At 31.6% G+C, this 15,877-nt stretch overlaps 2 protein-coding genes across 5 annotated transcripts in view; one reads left to right on the top strand and one right to left on the bottom strand.

Moving 5' to 3' along the window:
- The window catches only part of LOC128170918 (neurogenic locus notch homolog protein 2-like), a 658,320-nt gene that overhangs the window by 401,293 nt on the left and 241,150 nt on the right, over nucleotides 1–15,877 (top strand). The gene's annotated exons all lie outside the window — the stretch shown is intronic.
- Nucleotides 1–15,877, bottom strand: part of LOC128170934 (uncharacterized) — a 278,519-nt gene that overhangs the window by 228,282 nt on the left and 34,360 nt on the right. The gene's annotated exons all lie outside the window — the stretch shown is intronic.

Genomic DNA, 15,877 nt, shown 5'->3' with positions numbered 1-15,877 from the left:
GCCTGTCAGAATTAATTAGTAAGACTAGTAAGACTATCAACTGCATTTACAAATGTCAGGTGCATAATGTCCTGACGTTACATCCAGTTTCGTCAAACAATATTCAGTAGCGTCATTGTTAATGGTGTATGCGCTGTTTAACTGTCCATCACTTTTACATGGTGATGAATTAAACTGTGTGGTTTCAGAATTAAACAATTTCTACCTTTACTATCCTTTGGAATAAAAAAAAAATTGAAACACTTTGATTAAAGGTAGCGGGGGGGGGGGGGGGGGGTTGCTCGGAACGGCTTATCTAACAAATCTCCATACCGGGTTACACCAGAGAACAACCCATCTTAGTCTTAATAAATAATATCTGAAATATATAGTGTTTAACACGATGGTGAAAAGCGATTGAATGTTGTTATAAAACCCTCCGAAAAATATAAGACTGACTCAAACCATACAGTACCACAAAACAGTGGAGTAGAGACAGTAACAACGTTTTTGAAAGTGGGCGGGGAGGGAGGGCAGACTCGTCTTCAAATTTTTAAAACAAGCAATAAAGGCAAGTTCGAAAATCTGAATTTATTGGGGGGGGGGGGGTGCTTAAGCTTACTATGACTTCGACTAATCGATTTCACTGTTATAACCTGAACTTCACTTTAAGTTTCTACATACTTCTAAAAGCGTGGGGAGGGGCAACTCCATGATAATGCAATGCTCTATATGTATGTTTGGAAAAATGGTTACTGCGAGAAAAAGTGGGAGGGGCTTTCTGCCCCCTCCCCATCCTACACCCGGATGCTAGTTGTCTGAGTTAATCTTAGGTTGCTGATTTAACCACGTCCGTGGCACAGGGCCGATTTTGGGCCAAAACTATTATTTAAACTTTAGCTAATTTAATCATCTGTTATCGTTTTAAAGATAACAATAATCAAATTTATGCATATTTTAAATATTAAAGGTTGCATTTTTTCATGTTTATATATCATTGTTTTCATAAATTAACAAAAGAAAAAAATATGTATTATTTAAAAAAAAAAAAAAATTTGCGACACAGATGAATCCATGTGGTACATGTATGTTCTGTGTATGAGACGAACGAGTTCCTGCTCATAGCGGTATTGAATAAATGAAATAAAGATTAACTACTTTAAAAAAATAAATATTTTGCACTCAAAATCATTTTAGAATAATAAGTGATAAAACCATTAGATACACAAAGCGATTTAAATGACGTCATTTTACGTGAGTGACGCCAAAATTACATGTGCGTGCTCGCATATTCTATTGTTTGGTGTCATGCCCCGCTTATCTAAACAAACTCAATATTTACAGCACAGAAGAATGCATTTCACCTACAATATTTACTGCTATTTTCTAACTAGAAATCTAAAAATATAGTTATTTATCCAACAACTTTTACAAGTTTTTGCAGGATACAGTAAAAAAATATGAATCAAAAAATGTGAGTCGTGTTGTAGTGTTGCATGTTGATGCAAGCAATTTACAAGAATAGAAATATTGTATAACCCCCTCATATTTTATTTCACAGGTAAAAAGAAATTTGATTTGTAAAATGTTGTCTGCATTGTTTCTGGTCAATCTCTTACGAATAATAACGGCTTTGAGTGGATTTCTAATGTTTTAAATGCGTCACAATCTTCTGAACTTCCATTTGATATATTTACATCTACCGAGTATGATTCTGTCTATTTCCTATGGAAACTTGTAGTTAATTCAGACTCAAATTCCATTAGGAGGCGATTTGACCACTTCTTGTTTAAGCTATTACGTCCTGATGTACATTAACAGAAATTTAGTGAATTTCAATTAATTTTTACAATAAATTTATTAATTTGTTGGCCAATGTTTTTGTTTGTAACATTTTGACAATACCAAACTTCACACCAAATCCCAATGAAAATAATACATTTTTTACATTAAGTAGCCGGTGTATTTCACAGATAAATATTTTTCAGCCCTTTCAAACATATCTTGGTAAATACTTTTCATTATACAAGTTTCATATTGCAATAATTTACACCAACATTTAACAATGCTTTGAATATACAGTGGTAAGCGTCCTAATTCATTATACACCATCAGTGATAAAGTATGTTTTACTTTAAACATAATTTTAAGATATTCTAAATGTTTTTTTAAAGCGTCATCCTTGTGGAAATCCAATATTTCACTTGCATAGCTCAATACACTACATATATGTATCAAAAATGATAAGCGAGTAGCATTATTAAAGTATAAATTTTTCATTGTTTTCATAAGCTTAAAGATACATTTCTTTCCTTGTGATGACAGTTGTAGCTGGGATTTCAAAAAGCTACCAGTATATTATAGTATTAGCCCTAAATAAGTAAAAATATTAACAATTTCAACCTTCTCTTTATTATGCAGCAACTTTTTAGTTTGTTTCAAGCGTCCAAAATTTCTAAAAAAAATTACTTTATTTGTTTTACACACATTAACTGATTTTTTCCAGTCATTACAGTATCCATGAAGTGTATCAAGTATATTTTGTAAACCTTCTGGAGATTCAGAAAATAAAACCATGACTTCTGCCTACTTCATTAAAAACAGTGATATTTCTTGGAGTATAATGTCTTCACAATTTGACATAATGTACGAATTCTCAAAATATTTAAATATAAAGAAAAAAAGTAGAGGAGACAATGCCTCACCCAAAAGGACTCCTTGCTCTACATTGAAAAATTTACATTTTTTTTTATATTTTACATAACTCTTGACATTCTTATACAAAAAAGTATACTCTGAATCATGTTTTGCCTGATACCAAGCTGATACATAAGCTTTTCAAAGAGAAAATTTCTATTAACATTATCAAATGCCTTCCGATAGTCTACAAAACAATAATATATTTTTTTTATTATTCGAAAGATGCTTCTCAATGATACTTTGAGGTGAAAAATTAGCGTTTACTGTTCCCACACCTTGTCTAAATCCAAATTGTGCATCAGTTAGAGCAGAGTTCTCTTCAGACCATTTCATCATATTGTTAAGTAAAGTTGTGTAAGTTTAGTAAAGTTGTATAAGTTTTTAACATGCAATACATGAGAGTGATTCCTGTATAATTATCTGTATCGTCTGGATCACCTTTTTAAATATTAGTACAACAACACAGTCACACCATGTGGGAGGAAAAATACCTGCCTCAAAAATTACATGAAATATTCTTGTTAAAAGTGGGCTTAAATTATCACACACATTTTTAAAATATCCATTAATCATTTTATCCTTTCTAGGTGATTTTTTACATTTTAAACCATTAATAACATCTTCAACCTCAGAAATGGGAACATCCAGTTCATCAAATACAGCCTTCATATCACACTCTGTATTCAAAAAATCGATACATCCATTGTCTTTGCTGACACCCAAATATCTAAAGTGTTTAAAAAAGTTTTCCACTCCAAGCTTACAATTACGTTCTTGTCTACTACTCTTAAACACATGGCGAATTGCGCTTTAGGTACTCCATTTTATTACCTTGACATCGCATAAACTTACTTTTTACACTATGCATATACTTTTTATAATTAGTTTTATACAGGTATCTACATCTTTCATCAATCCATAGTTTATTTTTAATGACACCTTTGCTTCTTTGTTTATCAAAAAACAGTATGTTTACAGTATGGCTCAAAAATATTAGTTAGACATTATGTAAAAGTTGAAATAGACTCAGACTATTTTCTCCATGTTTTTCTTTCATACATTTTTTAAATGAGAGATAAATAGGGGCATGATTAGACCATTCATTGAACTCGAGTACTTTAACATCAGTTACATATTTATATAATTCATAAGCGACTACAGCATAATCTATGACACTACTTCCCAGGTGATTGTAAAAAGTCAATCTACCATGAGCATCCCCAGGCTTTCTACCATTACATATCCTCAAACCAAAAGACTTGCATATTTCTATCATACGTCTATTAAAATCATTGTAACCTCAGACAAACGTTTAGTAAAATAACTACCTGAATCATAATTAAACATATCTCGGAGTGTTTCATATAATTGATTTAATATACAGTCATTTTCTGTGTAATCTAACTGGGTATTTATCAGACTAAACTAATCCACAATAAAGAATTCGGTATAAGTTAAAATATCATACTCCAGGTCTTCAAAAAATTTCTTATCATATAAATTGTACTGTATTGTTTGCATGTGATATGTACAGACAACACATACAAAATATCACTGGGACATAACACCAGACCTTTATTAATCATAACCCAAATAGCGGTATCATGTACACATGTCAAAGTATGTATGCTTTTTGATATATGTTTTTTAACTTATAAAATAATACTACCGCCTTCCCTTTGTTTCTGTGAAACATATTTATGTCAAATACATTCCTCAATACATAGTCTTCATAGTAATTACTTCTATCACCCCTGCATTCGGAAAGAAATACTATTTCATATTTGCAAAAAAAGATCAACAAAAGTTTTATCATTAAACTTATCTTTAAAAAAATGGCCTATAAACATTCCATGAAAGAATATTTAAACAGCCTGTACAGTCCTGACCGCTTCCATTCAGTTCCGCGCTTTTTATCGCCCCGAGCTTTGCGGCCGAGGTCCTTATTGGGTTTGGATAACGCATCCCTGTAATGTGTCCTGTCCCTCACTGCTCTGGCGTAGTCCAAAGGCTCTACCGTCACTGGGTCGCAGACACTGTTACCACTGTCACAACTCTCCAGATCGTATAGGTGACTATAAATATAGAGCAGTCGTTAATCAATTTCACGGTAGCACTGTCTTCTCTCTTCAATCCCATTATCGGGATAAATCGCTTCGCCTTTGATCTACAGTAGCCGGAAATTGACGATGAACTCCCCATGGTGTCCCCCTCAACCAGTTACCCCTCTCTAGCACTGTGCTAAGGTCCGAGTTGTAGATGAAACAAGCCACAATCGGTCTTGGTTTGCCTCTTTGAAAAGGGCCAACTCTGTGAATATTGGCAAATTCAATGTAGTGGTCCAGATTTAGCTCAATCCTCAGTAACTTTGGCAATAAATTTGGCCCATTTAAAGTGCTGAGATTTGCAGGAAAAATTACCATAGTTTCTTGTTCAGAACTATGAAAATGCGACCTGGACTGTGTGCAATAATTGTCGGTTAACGTTTGATCGGTTGAACTTTCTGCCGAGGTAAATAAATGTTTTTTATTCAATAGAGTGGCTAACTGTCTTTTGCCAAAATAAATTTTCATTAAAATCAAAATTTGTACATGACAATTTTATGAGACAAAAACTCCAATCAAATGCAATCACTAACACCTGCATGTTCTTTTAATACATTAATTATTTTTTTCCAGGGCTGTTCGCCCACGATATCCTATTTTCAAGGACGAATGGGTTACTTTTATTACTTTTATTACATTTACATTCGACTGTATATTCTTTCTAGAATTTAGCATTTAGATTTCCGCGAAATCACGTACAGCTACAAATGCAATTTATATAGATACATGTATAAAAATAGGTATATTACACAATACGATAACTTAGACCCACACTTACTGTTTAAACAATTATTATCTGCCTAACATCGCACACGTTAGATATAAATATTATTTATTCATTAATAATTATTAAAGTCTTTCTTCAAGCCATTTTTTTCGTAAGTATTATAAAAAATGATTAAGCGACATTTTTTTTCCAATGTTAAATTTTCAAAACCCAATAAAAAAGTACAGGTATATATAAGATAATATTTGGATTTTTCAGTGAAATTTACTAAATTCATTATTAGATATAATTAAAAAAAATCTTTTAGAATACCATAAGTAAGACATGTGCGTTTAACGTCACTAAGTCGATTTGACGCGGAAAGCCCAGCATTATATTATAGCGTTATAAATTTTGTAACATCATATACCTGTGTGTTACATATTTGGCAATTCAAACATTTACGTTGGCCGCGAAAGGGTTAAGGTCGGTTGTAAGTTTAGAAATGTGCCCCCTCTACGCAGGGTATTGCGTATTACTGTCTAAAACGCCAATGCAAAGAAAAATGTTCAAATTAACAGGTTAACATGTAACGTTTTTTTATTAAAAAAATACTTATCATCAAAAATTTTTTTTAGTTAGACTAATGTTCAGAAGTATTTAGATTATGTCGCCGCTTCTAAAAAAACAACGTTATTTACGTCAGAGTCAGCGTCTTACGATGACGTCAGTTGAGACTTTGACGTAACAATTGACCCCCCCCCCCCACCTAAAAAAAAAAGATCGTGCATTTTATAGTGCAGCTTCAATAATTAAAATCTAAAGTATTGTTTGCAAAATAAAATCATATGATCGATCCTTTAGCTGTTTGATCCGATTTAATATAAAATTTTGTATTCGCTATTAAACGATGGTTATGTTCAGTAGGTGTATAATAATAGACATTGCAGTATTTTTCCCGGTCAATCAAGCCATAATTTAATGAATAATTAAGTAGAAAATTTGATAACAAAACAAAAGACATAAAAGGGTATCACATTATCACGCCTCATTCTAAAATTTGCCCCTAACGTCGAGACTGGTATGGTTGTATTACGGCTTTGACATCACTTTGAATGAAAGTCAGAATGTTCAAACAAATTAGAAATAAACCTGTGTACATTTTCTTCGCTAATATTTCTGAAGTTTGGTTTGTTAACATTAGATTCATAACATGCGGGTTGATTAAACCCACTCATTCGTGGGACGAAACCAAACGGACCCTTTTCTAAACATTCCCATGATGCATTTTGGTTTGTTTTTTTCGTTTGTCCAATAAGAAATTATTTTTATTTACTTTGATTTTTTTAACATCGATTCTGCAGGTGTAAATAGGAGAAAAACTTTAACTTTCTAAAATAATTGGTTTGGATGGAAAATTATTTGAAACTGTAATAACCAAATATCAAGCAGCATTAAATTTAATTGGTAAACATCCTGATATTCTGTACAATTGTATATGTTAAATGTCTAAGACACGTTTATAGGACCAAACTTTGAAGGTGGGTGGCATAAAAACCATCCGGTCAATTTCGTTTTAATTTGGCAAACAGTTTACTTATACGTTATCCTTCTATCTCTGAAAATTAAAAAAAAATGTATATTTGTATTTTTCTAGATATTAAATTGAAAATGATAACCCCTATTTCTATATATTCCTATATATAATGTCGGGGATACGTCAGACATATGACCGGAATCTAAGCGCAGTAAACAGAAAAAAAACAACCCGGTTAGTGTACTTTATATTTTTGACATAGTTTACTCATAAGTTAATCTTCCACTGGAAAAACAAATTAAAGGAACTGTTTGAAACAGTCTCCCCCTCCTCCTTAAGAAGCTCTGATTGTCACTTTAATTGTTATGAGATAATTCCAAAAGATATCTAAATTTAATGAACAAGTTGTGTTAAAGAAACATACAATGGGCGAGCTTCAACAAATTAAGTAAAAGATTAAGATTGAAAAGTATAAAATTTAAAGTGTGCACACATGTAGGTGATGACGTGATTGAATAATTAGTGTAGATTCAGCAGGTGGAGGTGGCTGTTGTATTTTGCTGTCTATTGTATAGTATACAGTTTAATGTGCACGAGTGTATGATTGTATGAAAAATTAAGTATAAGATTAAGAAAGTATAACATTTAAAGTGTGCATACATGTAGGCGATGACTTGATTGAATAATCAGTGTAGATTCAGATGGTGGGGGTGGCTGTTGTATGTTGTTGGTCTATTGTATAGTATACAGTTTAGTGTGCACGAGTATATAATTGTTTAAAACAAATACATGGCATTTTGTGATTTTTTTTTTCAAATCAACTATCCACATCTCGTTTGTTGTGACATTACAGAAAGACCGTCAAAGCTGATTATTTTCCACTCGCAGTTTTATAAGTACTGTTGATGTCTGACTTATAAAAGAGAAGTTAAACCAGGAAAACAACAGAACATTACTTGTGAAATAAAAAACACCAGTTATTAATTTTGTAAATAGGTATTTAAACTCGCCTGGGTAAAGATACGTAAAATGTAATGTCGGTAATGAGGAGGTGGCTGTTGTATTTTGCTGGTCTATTGTATAGTATACAGTTTAGTGTCCACGAGTATATAATTGTATAAAACATAGATGGCATTTTGTAAAAAAAAATCTTTTTCAAATTCACTATCCACATTTTGTTTATTGTGAAATTACAGAAAGACCGTCAAAGCTGATTGTTTTTCACTCGTAGTTATATAAGTACTGTTGATGTCTGACTTATAAAAGAGAAGATAAACCAGGTAAACAACAGAACATTACTTGTGAAATAAAAAAACACTAATTCTGTAAATAGGTATTTAAACTCGCTTGGGTAAAGATACGTAAAATGTAATATCGGTAATAGGCGATAAAATGATGGTGCAAAAAAGGATCAGAAGTAATAAATATTTTTGAGAATGAAGCACTTATGTGTATTTTAAATTATACTTCACGAGTGCTGAAACATAGGCATCGAATTTAATCTTCTTGTTTTCATGTATTTTTGTTGCTTGTTAGCTCCTCGGCAGCTTAGATAATAAAATGTATTTCAAGTTGAAAAAACGTTTTATGTTTGTTTGCTCCAAATATCCTTCGATTTATATATATATATATATATATATATATATATATATATATATATATATATATATATATATATATATATATATATATATCTATCTATCTATCTATCTATCTATCTATCTATCTATCTATTTATCTATCTATCTATCTATCTATCTGGTTATTGATAAGTTTTCAATCAAACAATTAAAAAGATTAAAAGAAGTAAAGAAACAAATAATACAAAACAACATTTTACGTTCGTGACGTATTCCACGATGACCGTCAACGTAGTGTTAACATGCCGTACACAAATACAGAACTTGCTTTATTGATGTTTGACACTAATTTTCATAGAAACGTAACAGATAATTGCAAACACTTTTTATATGCTGTGATCATTGTAGTTGTTTTAAATTCCAACAAATTAATCATGCCGTGCGTAAATTTGATCTAAGGCTAAGGAACAACGACATGGTATTATGTAAAGAAACCCTAAACGTTTTTAACGAGGCACCTGTAAAATATGGTAATGTAATTATGTTTGTTGTTCGCAGTCGATATATAGTGTTTCTAAACGAACAAAATACTTCTTGATAATGATTTTTTTTATTAATCATTCTAAAAATAGTAAACATATGGACGGCGACGTTGATTTACAACTAGTAATTTGTAATTTACACGTTTATATTGCAGTGAACACAATGTAATTTCATAAGAAATAAGAGAGACCGAAGTAGCTAAAAACAAAGATTTTTAAAGAACAGTTGTCAATACTATTCCGTTGATCACCATGTTGTGGTAATTGCTTTAATTTCCGGTGTAATCCCGACAACTTGGGCATAAAAACAACTATTTCCTTAGCACTGGGGAGGAATTTATGTAAAACAAGTGGTGTTTTTTAAAGAACCAGCTACATGTTTAAGAGCCGGTTTTGTGGTTTATCTCTGATCATCCCCTGTGTGTTGTGCTTTACTATGGGAGGAAGGTTAGAGTTAGGACCCGAGCCAGAAATCAATATCCTTTTTTCGTCCGTGGCACTCACTCTTTACAGGGGTATACCAGAGGTATATTTCAACAACGGGCACATGGGGGGGGGGGGGGTCCCAAGCAGTTTTTCATGGGTTATATAGGGGTAGTTACCTTTGTAGATAATTACGTTATTTGTAGATTGCGACAATCACTCGCCAAAAAATGTAATTAATATCTTATCTATAAATGTTTATTTTATTTATTTTCTACTAATATTAGTGGTATTGGCATAAATGGGATGAAATATAATAATTATTTAAAACACAATCTTAAATCTAAAAGGTTTAACAAATATACGGGCTTAACATAGTTAAAACTTTTTTCTACAATTAATGGTAGCATATATACAAATATAAATTTAACAAAAAGAAATATATGTTAATGCGATGAAAAGACATGTATGTACGGACGATGCACATATCAAAAACTAAATGCATGCAAACGTTTTGGTTATTCCTCTGCTTATTTTTTTTTTTACTACCTACACACAACTTCAAAAAATTCCATTCAGTAATATTTTTTATGATTTTTTACAGAGCGTGTTGCATCCTTTTTTTAGTTAAAATCACCATTATCCACAGCAATAAAGATATTGTTTAATTAATCTAGCTTGTTTTATCAGTTCATCTTTGATTGTGATTCCTTTTGTAGTTTTTTTGCTTGGATATCAAATTTCTTCCTAGGATTCTTGGTGTATGTCTCCAACATAACGCAATCATACTCTTTTAGGATTTTTTACAGAGCGTGTTGCATCCATTATTGTTAAATTAATAATCTTCAGACCAATAATAATATTGTTTAGTTTTAGAGCTTCTTTTATCAGTTCATCGTTGATCGTGATTCCTTTTGTAGAGTTTTATGGTACGTTTTCAAACTACTTCCTTGGATTCTCGGTGTACATCTCCAACACAACAGACAGACTACAGGGAACACTGTGTTTCAAGGACGATGACTTTACAACACTCACCATACCTGCTGTATTCACCACCACCTGTCCTTTACATGGACAGTACGTCATCTACTACAACGAGAGACGACCAGGAATTATCTACCCTAGAGGGTACTCTACTAGAGTTGCTATTTTCCTCTGTGAAGTGGAGGTGTATGGTGAGTGTTCCAAAAGTTCCACTGAAATTAACATTGAAATAATTTGATACCTCTAAATAATTTTTCTCAGAGCTTAATCAATCGATTTAATGAAAATACTGATCGCAAAACTTGATAAATCCAGTGTGTTGACATACATAACGTTGCGAATGTTCGTTAGTTTGAATGACTTAAACGAGGAACAGCCGTTGATGTTTTGTAAAACAAACACTAGTCTAATGATTCGTAATTGAATAAGGATTCTAACTGGTAATGGAATGAAAGTTTTAAGAAACATTATTTCGATAAGTTCTTGTATATAAAATTATAAACACACAAACAAAGCTGTTTCTGTTTCCATTGCGTCGTCGGGATGAACTTTTTGATAGCTAGCGTGATTTTCAGTTCTATAAACTACACAGTGGCGTTGGAAGAAAATTGGATCCAACTTTGACAAAACTTTGACAAAACTTTAACAAAATCCATTTTATATCAATTTTGAGTAGTAGATTTAGTTATTTTGAAAATAGAAGAAAATCCTCGGAAATAGGTCACCGATGCGTTTAAGCGAGGGGCTATGTCAAAAATAGTTCCGAACGGAAGTATTTGATAAAGCATCACCCATTATTATATATCTATAATTCACAGAAAGTTGAATTATAAAAAATGAACTCATTATATACTCAAGTTATACTCGTATAACCTGGATTGGAGCAATTTACGCTTTTTTATAATATTCTTCGCGGATTGTGAAGCGTAAATTCACCCAACCCAGGATATTTTTGTATACTTGTCAATATTTTTTGTATATGACTGCATAAAACTGATTTGATCATGGCTATTATTGCTAGGATGAGCGACTTACGACTGAATTTATAATACTCATATGGTCATCAGCTACAGAAAGATTTACTGTAATACTATTAAATTGTAAAAAATTATACCGGTAAAAATGATTTTGAATGTTTATGTATAAATTTGGTTAATAAATAAAAAAATATTAAATCTAACTAAACACGTTACGACTTTGCCGAAAGAACCTTTGTAAAACACAGCCGAAGATTTACGGGATATTTTCAAATATTTCCTTGTAGAGTAACTTTAAAAATAGATAAAAGCTAATTCAGTAATCAGGTCGAAGACGCCATTTTTGGGTCATCTCGTGGTCGGCTTCAGTGGGTAGTTATTGTCATTAAATTTCTTATAAGTTTTGTAAACATTGCTTTGGGCCTCTGTCATGTGTTTGATTTATCAACATAAATTTTAAAGAGAGATTAAGAGGTAATATCCTTTGCGTTGGGGTTCAAAGACAAATCCAGTTAAGTGTTTAATTTAGAACGACGGGAAGTGTTAGGCCAAATCATTATAGCTTGAGATACAAAAGATTCCTTATTTTATACGGGAACTTGTATTACTCTGGAATTTAACCGTTTTGCATCATACCGCAGTAATATCAAATCGCGAACGCTGAATATATATCATAGAATCATTTTTTTTTTTATTTTATTTTTTTTTTGCAATTTCTTGAAATTGCATTTTTCAGATTCATACATACACAAACACATCATAAGTAATTATACTATAAAGTTGATACAATCAGGAAAGAAAAAAATGACTTCTGCTCTAGATCTTGTATATATTAAATATTACAGAAAATATTTTTCCATTCAGACCATATTGTAATATGTTTGTAAAAAGAAGAATTTCTAATTGCTAGACAACTTTCAATTTCATATCTAAAATGTAAATGACACATTAGTCCAGCAATGTTTGGGTTTTTTTTTTTAATAAAAAGACATTGAAAAATATACTGTTTGGTAAATAGAATTAGAAAGTTAATGACTAAATTTGACTTTGAGAAAGGAGCCTCTCCGAATAATATATTGATTACATTAAAACCAACTCTCTTTGAGACAGTATTGAAAAAAATGCATACTCAAACTATTCCATATAGCAAGTACAGTAGAACAAGATGTGAAAATATGTTCAATGGTTTCAACTTCACTCTTGCAGAAAGTACAAGTGTCACTATCAACTAATTTTAGCTTTTTCAAATAAGCTTTAACTGGAAGAAGTCTATGTAATGTTCTATATTGTAACCATTGTATAGAAGAGTCTTTAGTGACCTTGAAACATATTTTAAACACATCCTGTAAAATTAATTCAGGATATCCTCTTTGTACAATAGTGGAATTCCATCTTCTAATTGATACTGTATTAGTATTAATTAGTTTGTAAATATGCTTGGTACATTTCTTGTATAAAAGAATTTCAACACAATGATAAGGAACAAAAGGACCAATAATATTGCTGTAGGTTTCCTTACAGAACTTTGAACCTTTTACAAACTTTGCTACAGCACTGATCATACTGTTGTATTGCATAAAACATATTTCGAAATTGAAGTTCTTTTCAAAATCAGATTTTGATAGAAATGATCCATTTTCATATAAAAAGTCTTTCACAACTTTAACCCCTCTTCTGTACCATTCTTTATAAAACACAGGCTTTTTATCCACCTTAATTTTAGAATTAAACCAAACTGGAGCAAATTTTATGTAATCATTTGCAATTTAACTTTGGTTAAAATGTGTATTCAATACAACAAGCCATGACTTCAGAACATCTCTCCATAAAGTGTTGGTACAGTTGTTCAAAAGATTTTCAATAAAAGCATCACCAAAATCCAAAAATCCAGAGACAATATCTCCAAACACTGCTTTAAAAATACTCAACCAAGATTGTCCCCCCTGCACTAGTCTTTGTTTCCAAGAACACTTTAAAGAAGTTATAAAATTATTCCAGTTCACCATATTCAGACCTCCTGCAAAGAAGTTTTGTGTCACGACTAAGCGTTTAATTTTATCACACTTGGATTTCCAAATAAATCTAAAAAAAATCATTGGTCAAAAAATTAATTGTTTCTGTTCTTGGATTTGGTAATGAAATAAGTAAATGGTTTATTTTTGAAATAATAAGACTTTTAAGTACAGTAAGTCTTCCTATGGGAGTAAGAATTCGCCTTTCCCATTGTTGGATGAGTGCAGAGATTTTTGGAATTTGAATATTATAATTTAATTCTGGAATTTGTTCCAAGTCAACAGAAAAATGAATGCCTAATAATACAAATTCAGTGGCTCCCCAATCTAATTTCTATCTAGAGTGATGAAAGACTTCAGATGAAATTTTTTTTGAACCAAACCATATAATTTTTGTTTTTGAGCTATTAACTTTCAACCCCGATATTTTTGAAAATAATTCTAAAGTTTCAAGAGCTTTAAATAAAGATGATGCAGAACCGTCAAGGATGAGGGATGTCTCATCTGCATAGTGGGATATTTTTTGTTCTCTATCATACACAAAAATGCCTCTAATATCTTTATTTTGTTTAATTGGTATAGCCAATATTTCAGCACAAAGAATGAAAAGATATGGGGCTACCGGGTCACCCTGACGACATCATCGCTGTATTTCAAATTGTTGCGACAGAAAGCCGCTTTTGAGAACAGCCGCTTTAAAATTTGTATTGAGAATTTTTACCCATTTGATGATATGAATTCCAAATCCAAAAAAAGTTACACCTTATAAATAAACGACCATGAAATTGAATCGAAGGCTTTTTCAAAGTCAATAAGCATGAGTAATCCAGGAATATTCTTGACTTCTGTATAAGACATACGATCATAAATAAATCGTGTATTTTCACCAATGTATCTGCCCTGTATAAAACCAGTCTGAGTATTAGAAATAAGTAAATCCAGAGTAGATTTTATCCTAAGACTGACACATCCAGATATTAACTTGTAAAAAACATCCAATAGTGTAATTGGTCGCCAGTTTTTTAGGAATTGCCTAAGTTTGTCACCTTTAGGTAGGCATGATATAACTCCTTACCTCTGAGACACTGGCAATTCTCCACGTAAAAATATTTGGATAATTGCTTTTGTTATATAGTTTTTAAAATCAGCCCAAAAGAACTTATAAAATTCAACTGTGAAACCATCACTTCCAGGCGACTTGTTATTTTTCATGCTTTTTAAAACACTTAATATTTCATCTTCACTGAAGTTTTTATCTAAAATTTAAGATGTTGATTTATCTAATTTTGGAATATTATGAGACTGGATAGTTGAAGCTAAATCTATATCAGAAAGCTCATAGTCTGCATTTTTAAAAAGCTTCTCATAAAAAGATTTCACCTCATCCATGATTTCTAACTGATTATATAAAGTCTTCTCTTCTGATACCTCAACTTTTTAAATAATTTTATTAAGAAAATTTCTTGACTCTAAATGACAGAAATATTTAGTAGGTTTTTCTCCTTCATCTACCCATTTTGCACGAGAGCGTATACAGTGTCCTCGAAATTTTTCTTTTCTCAAATTTTCAAGAGCTGCTTGTTTTTCCTCTAACAATGCAGGATCAACTACATTACTATTGTCTAGCTCATTAATATCTGATATCAGCTTTTTGCTTTTCTATCTTGTCATTGTTCTTCTTTCTATAAGATGAATACAAAATTGTCAAGCCCCTTATTTCCATGAGAAGAATTTCCAAAAATGCAGACTCATCTATAGAGTTTTTATATTGATCTTTAACTGACTGAATGACTTCTTTAACTTTTTCAACATAGGTTCTATCCCGAAGAAAATTATTATTAAATTTCCATAGCCCTCTATCTCTTAAAAAAGTATTAAATTCAAATACAACAAGAATCATTTTTATCTGTCCGAAAAACAAAAGCTAGATTTTAAAATCCGCTAAATGTGCTTCACGCGATTTTACGCGGATATTTATTCCATTCGTTTAATAAGGAATCTACAGTATGCTAAGAGAGCACATTTGATGACTTCGTTGGATCACCCCCTATCGGATTGAGGTTTTTGAAAGATTTAAGTGGGGGGGGGGGATAGGATATTTTTCATATTATTTTGTCTGACATTTGTGGTCAAGTCATCCTGGGGCACCCAAAAACAACACTTGTATACTTTTGCAAGTTGAGTATAGTGATTTTGATCCAAAAAGTGATTATGAAAGCGTGCCAACTGCTTATTGTTTACCCGTAGCCCTGAAGGACTACCTATTAATAGGGATGCCACTGTTGAACCGGTCATCAGTTGTATTATGTTACCATATTAAAGCCACTCGGAT

This window comes from Crassostrea angulata, chromosome 2 (genome assembly GCF_025612915.1).
Source record: "Crassostrea angulata isolate pt1a10 chromosome 2, ASM2561291v2, whole genome shotgun sequence".
Lineage (NCBI taxonomy): Eukaryota > Metazoa > Mollusca > Bivalvia > Ostreida > Ostreidae > Magallana > Magallana angulata.
The sequence above is the reverse complement of the archived record's forward strand: the minus strand, read 5'-3'. Positions and strand labels throughout refer to the sequence as shown.